Consider the following 6,000-nt stretch of genomic DNA (forward strand, 5'->3'; position numbering starts at 1 on the left):
GATATTTTCTGAAACGCAAAGAGGCAAAGACGCTGAAAAGAGGTAAGATTTGTCGTTTTAATGTACATTCGTTTATTTGTGTTAATGCGTTTGTGGTCAAGAAAAACTTTTTTTAATTAAATTTCTGAATTGCTACGAATTTAGCTTCAACAATTAGAAATGTGTTACATAAATACTTATGAAAGTCTAGTTTGTACAAATAAGCTATTTGTACAAATAAGGAGGAACGAGTGTGCACGCTATTGTGCGACTAGCAAAAACAGTGTGACTCCATCGAATGAATGTTCTAGTGCTTAATTTGTTTATTTCAGAGGAATATGACCATGCATTGCGTTGGCACGTTTGCATTAAGATAATTCTGTTCCCGCCCTGGTCCGTGTAATATTAGGTCATTTTAGTATATACAATCCTTTACTGAAAAAGTCTATGTTAGTAAGACACTGCAATGTCTAGCCTATTCATACTAAATATAAAACTGTTTTTTTTCTCCTTCTAGTTCAGAGCAAGAAAGTGTTGCAAAGGGGCAGCATGAAGGAAGTGTCCTGTTGGAAGTGATCTTTCATTTGTTAATGTGACACATTTGTTGTACATTCATGATGTGTGGTTTTAGGCTTCACCATTGCATTGCAGCCTGTTTCAAAAAAATAAAGTGAAATGCTTTATTTTGTGTGATTTGCATGTGTAATTTATTTTAGTGAAGTGACATATGGTGACCCATACCTGTACTGGGAATTTGTGCTCTGTGTTTAACCCATTAAAGCAGCAGTTCAATATGCAGACCAATAGGTGATAATCTACAATAAGTTAAAATTTTACATTGGTTCAAATCAGTTAATTGTCTTTTTTTAACACAAATGAGCTTAAATTTTAAGATAACTTAACTTGCAATTACTTAGTAGATTCTATCATGTTACATATATTTTTAAATAAACAATGTTGTGTGTACCCAAAAATTTAAGTACATATAACAACGGTTTTCTTGTTAATTTTAAGTAATTTTTTTCCAAGTTGGGTTTACTTAAAAAGTGTGATGCAAAAATGGTGCATACATATTTTAAGTATATCCAACACATCATTTTTTACAGTGCACTGCCCCCATAACACTAACCACATGAATTAATTACCACATCCCTATATATATTATAAATTATATAAATTTTAAATTAGTGTATTTTGAACATGGAAGTAATGAAACATGTAACTAGATCAATCAAGTAAAGTGACTGTGGATGTAAAATGTTTGCCAGCAGAGTTTACAGCTATATCATGTACATTTGAGGCTGGAACCCGAATGGTACTCTCAAGTGTACACTTTTTATCACCAGCGTGAACGTTGTATATATGATGTGGCTCTAAAAGATAATTACACTTAAATGATGTACCATAAATATGTTATGGTGCATTAAATCTATATTTCCAAGTGAATTTTTATATACAATCAGAAGATAACCACATCACCCAGTGACAAGGAAAGCTACAGTTACTGAAAAGGAACAAAAGACACTTTTGATATTAATGATAGTTATAACCTTCTATTACATTTTTTACCTTCAGCTCACCAAACATTCAGAAAACTTTTTCCTTCATATTTTAATAATGATCATTTGCCATCTTAATAAGTTTATTCAGCTGCTCGCATTGTGAACCGCGCATATTATTTAAAAGTACAATATTTGAAACCAAGTTAAACTTACCTCCTTTACAGGTGATGTATTTGTCCTCAAATGTCTTTTTCTCCTCGAGCATCAGATACAAACCCAGACAACGCTCCCTACAGCTGACCGCGGGTCCTAATATAGTCTAACAGACACGCCCATTATCAGCATGACGACCAATGGGAAATGAGCGAGTGCACATGTCTCTAACCAATAGAAGAGAAGCACAGCCCGCCCTCCGTTAGGTTTTGCTTTCCGAGGTTTAATGCAGATTCTCACTTTCGATTTCCGGACATCATCAGAGGCAGAAACATAAACAAAACACTTTCTGTTGTTCATTATCTGGACGTTTCTTTGTACCTCAGACTGAACTAAATAATAAATGTTATTTTCACTATTTATGTACACGTTTTAATCTTCATTTTTGAATATAATAAAAGTTATCCACTTTTTGTTTACAGCAACAACAACAACATCAATAATAATCTTAATAATAATAATAATAATAATAATAATAATAATAATAATAATAATAATAATAATAATAATAATAATATCCAGCCCTGCATAGACATTATTAAAAAGTTAATCATATAGTTGCATGTTAGTGTACTAACTATATTTAAATGATAACATCACTTATATCTGAATATATGTATTTTGTTATTATATGTACATTATACATGAAAATCTGACCCCTAGCAGCACTTCATCTGTTCATATCTAGAGATATTTACTTACAATCAGGGTAAGTAACAGTAGTAAACATGCATAGCTTTTGGCATCATGTCGATCTATTCTTAAAAACATTCTTCATGTTAATGACCCATTTATTGTCAGGTAATCTTTCACAGGTGTGTCAGTTCATATTACTGCGAAACAAAACTGCCTAAAGGTCAGACAATTATTTCTGGTAACTGTGAGATTAGTGAATAATACTGCAAAGTCATAATTATGTGCTTTAACTCTCTACATTTGATTATATTGTCTTCTGGTAAAGTAGGTTCCTGTCTTTTGTATACTATCTGCTTAACTCACTTTGTTCTAGAGTAGTGTGATTTGAATCGTGTTATATTCTATAGCATTGTTGATTTTTATAGTGTTGGTTTTTGTTGTTCTCTCAGCTGATTAATCAGGAGTAGTTTCAGTCTCCCTTAAGGTGTGAATTGGGGGCAGGGCTTACCTATTTAAATTGAAGGTGAACCAGCCTACTCTTCAGTGTGCTTTAACTCTCTACATTTGATTATATTGTCTTCTGGTAAAGTAGGTTCCTGTCTTTTGTATACTATCTGCTTAACTCACTTTGTTCTAGAGTAGTGTGATTTGAATCGTGTTAGCGCTAGCGTCTGTAGCGGTTTGTTAGTAGCTCTCTCTCTCTCTAACATTAGTGTCTAGTACTGTCTTGATATATTCTACCATACCTCAATTCTCACTCTTGTTTGACTACAAATATGTGCCTTAAACCCATCTCTGTACTCAAGGCCTACTCTCGCAGACACTCTCATCCACAGAACAGAGGTCACAATCCCAATAACCTCATCTACCCTCCTCTGTTGTGTAAGTCTCAAACAGTAGTGGTAGGTGGACTCTGGAATTGTCAGTCTGCGGTAAAGAAAGCTGATTTTATCTCTGCTTTAACTTCCCATTACTCCTTTGATTTTCTTGCTCTAACAGAAACCTGGATATCCCCACAGAACTCTGCTACACCAGCTGCTTTATCCTCCGCCTATGCTTTCTCTCACTCACCACGAGAAACAGGCAGGGGTGGGGGTACAGGTTTATTGTTGTCAAAGAAATGGTGCTTTAAACCTCTACTCTTCTGTAATTTAACCATCTCTTCTTTTGAATTTCATGCCATTTCAGTTACCTCTCCTATCAACCTTGTTATCATTGTTGTCTACCGCCCTCCTGGTCCCCTAGGAAACTTCCTGGAAGAAATGGACTCACTGCTTAGTGCTTTCCCTTCTGATAGCTCCCCCCTGACAGTGCTTTGTGACTTCAACCTCCCCTCTGACAAGCTACATTCTTCTTCCCTCCTGTCTCTTCTCGACTCTTTCTCCCTCACAATCAACAGCTACATCCCCACACACAAAGGAGGCAATGTCCTGGACCTGGTTTTCACCCGTCCTTCTCCAGCTACAGATGTGACTGCTACCCCACTCCACGTCTCTGATCATCACCTGGTATCCTTCACCATCACTCTACCTATCCTACCTAAAACTACCTCTCACCCCCTTGCTCTTACTCGCCGCAACCTTCACTCTGTCTCACCTTCATCTGTAGCTTCTGGCACTCTTTCTTCCCTTCCTGATGCTAAGTCTTTTTCCTCACTACCCTTAGACTCAGCCACAGATACTTTCCTCTCATCTCTTTCCTCAACTATGGACTCCCTCTGCCCTATGTTCACTAAACCCAAGAAAACTTCTTCTTTTGCTCCTTGGCTTTCAGATGTGCTGCGCAACAATCGAAGAGAGCTAAGATCATCAGAAAGAAAGTGGAAGAAATCACAACTTGATGCAGATCTTGATTTTTACAGAACACTTCTTGTCAAGTTCTCCTCAGATGTGACTTCTGCCAAGACTTCCTTCTACAAGGAAAAGCTTGAAGCTTCCTCACATGACCCTCGGAAATTCCACAACATCATCTCTTCTCTGCTCAACCCCCTGGCTCCACCTTCTTCATCCTCCCTGACTGCAGAAGACTTTGCTTCTTTCTACCAGGAGAAGATTGAGGAAATCTGCCGGACCTTCACTTCAGCCCCGACTGCACTTACATCTCAGAGTATGCATTCCCCTACAACTTCGTCGTCACATTTTTCAACTGTGGCAGCAGAAGAGATTTTACAACTCATCCAGTCCTGCAATCCTACCACCTGCCCATTGGATCCACTCCCTACCACTATGCTCCAGACCATCTCACAAGACCTCTTGCCCTTCATTTCCACTATCGTCAATAGATCCATAGCATCTGGTCAGGTACCAACTACTTTCAAGAGAGCAAGGGTTATTCCCATCCTAAAGAAACCTGCTCTGGATCCATCAGACATCAGTAACTACAGACCGGTATCACTTCTCTCATTTCTTTCAAAAATTCTTGAACGCATTGTCTATAATCAACTGTCTGTCTATCTCTCACAGAACAACCTCCAAGATCCCAAACAGTTTGGCTTTAAAGCAGCTCACTCTACAGAGACAGCCCTTTTGGATGTCTCTGAGAAGCTACATACTGCTAGATCAGCCAAACTATCATCCGTCCTTATCCTCCTTGACCTTTCAGCAGCGTTTGATACGGTCAACCACAAGACTCTCTTATCCTCCCTCAAGAGTCTTGGGATTTGCGGATCAGCTTGGGAATGGTTTGCCTCCTACCTGGAAGGACGCTCATATCAAGTAACATGGAGGGGAGTGACATCTGCTCCACGCAGACTCTCCACTGGCGTCCCACAGGGCTCAGTACTTGGTCCTCTTCTTTTCTCCTTGTATACTCACTCTCTTGGTGAAGTTATTTCATCACATGGGTTCTCTTACCACTGCTATGCTGATGATACACAACTTATCTTCTCTTTCCCACCCTCAGATGCCACAGCTTCTGACCGGATCTCAGCATGTCTGGCAGAAATTTCATCATGGATGACTGCTCATCAGTTAAAGCTCAATCCTAGCAAAACTGAACTGCTGTTCATCCCAGGTGATTCATCCCCAGGTCACGATCTTGCTATATCCTTGCACAACGATATGATCTCCCCTTCAGCCACAGCTCGCAACCTTGGGGTAACCATGGACAATCAACTGTCCTTTTCCTCTCATGTTGCAAATGTGACTCGCTCATGTCGGTTTCTTCTCTACAACATTAGAAGGATTCGGCCATTTTTGTCCACACAGACTGCCCAGGTACTTGTTCAGTCTCTTGTCATTTCTAGACTGGATTACTGCAATGCACTGCTGGCAGGTCTACCTATGAACGCAATCCGTCCTCTGCAAATGATCCAAAGTGCAGCTGCCCGGCTTGTTTTCAACCTGCCAAAGTTCTCGCATACCACCCCGCTGCTGCGATCCCTCCACTGGCTTCCGGTAGCTGCACGCATCCGGTTCAAAACACTGATGCTGGCCTACAAAGACAAAAATGGACCAGCTCCCTCTTACCTCAAAGCCCTCATCATTCCTCGCACGGCACCCCGTAACCTCCGATCTACCAGCACTGCTCGATTGGTTCCACCATCTCTCAGGGTAAGAGGCAAGTATACTACAAGACTCTTCTCTGTACTGGCACCAAGGTGGTGGAATGAACTTCCCATAGAGGTCCGGACAGCCGAGTCACTGGCTATTTTCAAGCGGCGGTTGAAGAC

At 39.8% G+C, this 6,000-nt stretch overlaps 3 protein-coding genes across 4 annotated transcripts in view; all 3 read right to left on the minus strand.

Annotated features, from left to right (window-relative positions):
* Positions 1 to 1,820, minus strand: part of LOC113638685 (polyubiquitin-like) — a 51,133-nt gene extending 49,313 nt beyond the window's left edge. The window contains exon 1 of the mRNA XM_047818086.1: positions 1,695 to 1,820. The gene's annotated coding sequence lies outside the window, so the exon portion shown is untranslated. The remainder of the gene's footprint in view (positions 1 to 1,694) is intronic.
* Positions 1 to 6,000, minus strand: part of LOC113638717 (polyubiquitin-like) — a 58,906-nt gene that overhangs the window by 38,199 nt on the left and 14,707 nt on the right. The gene's annotated exons all lie outside the window — the stretch shown is intronic.
* Positions 1 to 6,000, minus strand: part of LOC125145425 (polyubiquitin-like) — a 30,298-nt gene that overhangs the window by 2,030 nt on the left and 22,268 nt on the right. The window contains exon 1 of one of the 2 annotated variants that reach the window (XM_047818088.1): positions 1,695 to 1,791. The exons of the other annotated variant lie outside the window; for it this stretch is intronic. The gene's annotated coding sequence lies outside the window, so the exon portion shown is untranslated. Of the gene's footprint in view, positions 1 to 1,694; positions 1,792 to 6,000 lie in introns of those variants that run through there. 2 annotated transcript variants of the gene reach the window in all.

The sequence above is a fragment of the Tachysurus fulvidraco genome, chromosome 9 (assembly GCF_022655615.1).
Source record: "Tachysurus fulvidraco isolate hzauxx_2018 chromosome 9, HZAU_PFXX_2.0, whole genome shotgun sequence".
In the NCBI taxonomy this organism is placed as follows: Eukaryota; Metazoa; Chordata; class Actinopteri; order Siluriformes; family Bagridae; genus Tachysurus; species Tachysurus fulvidraco.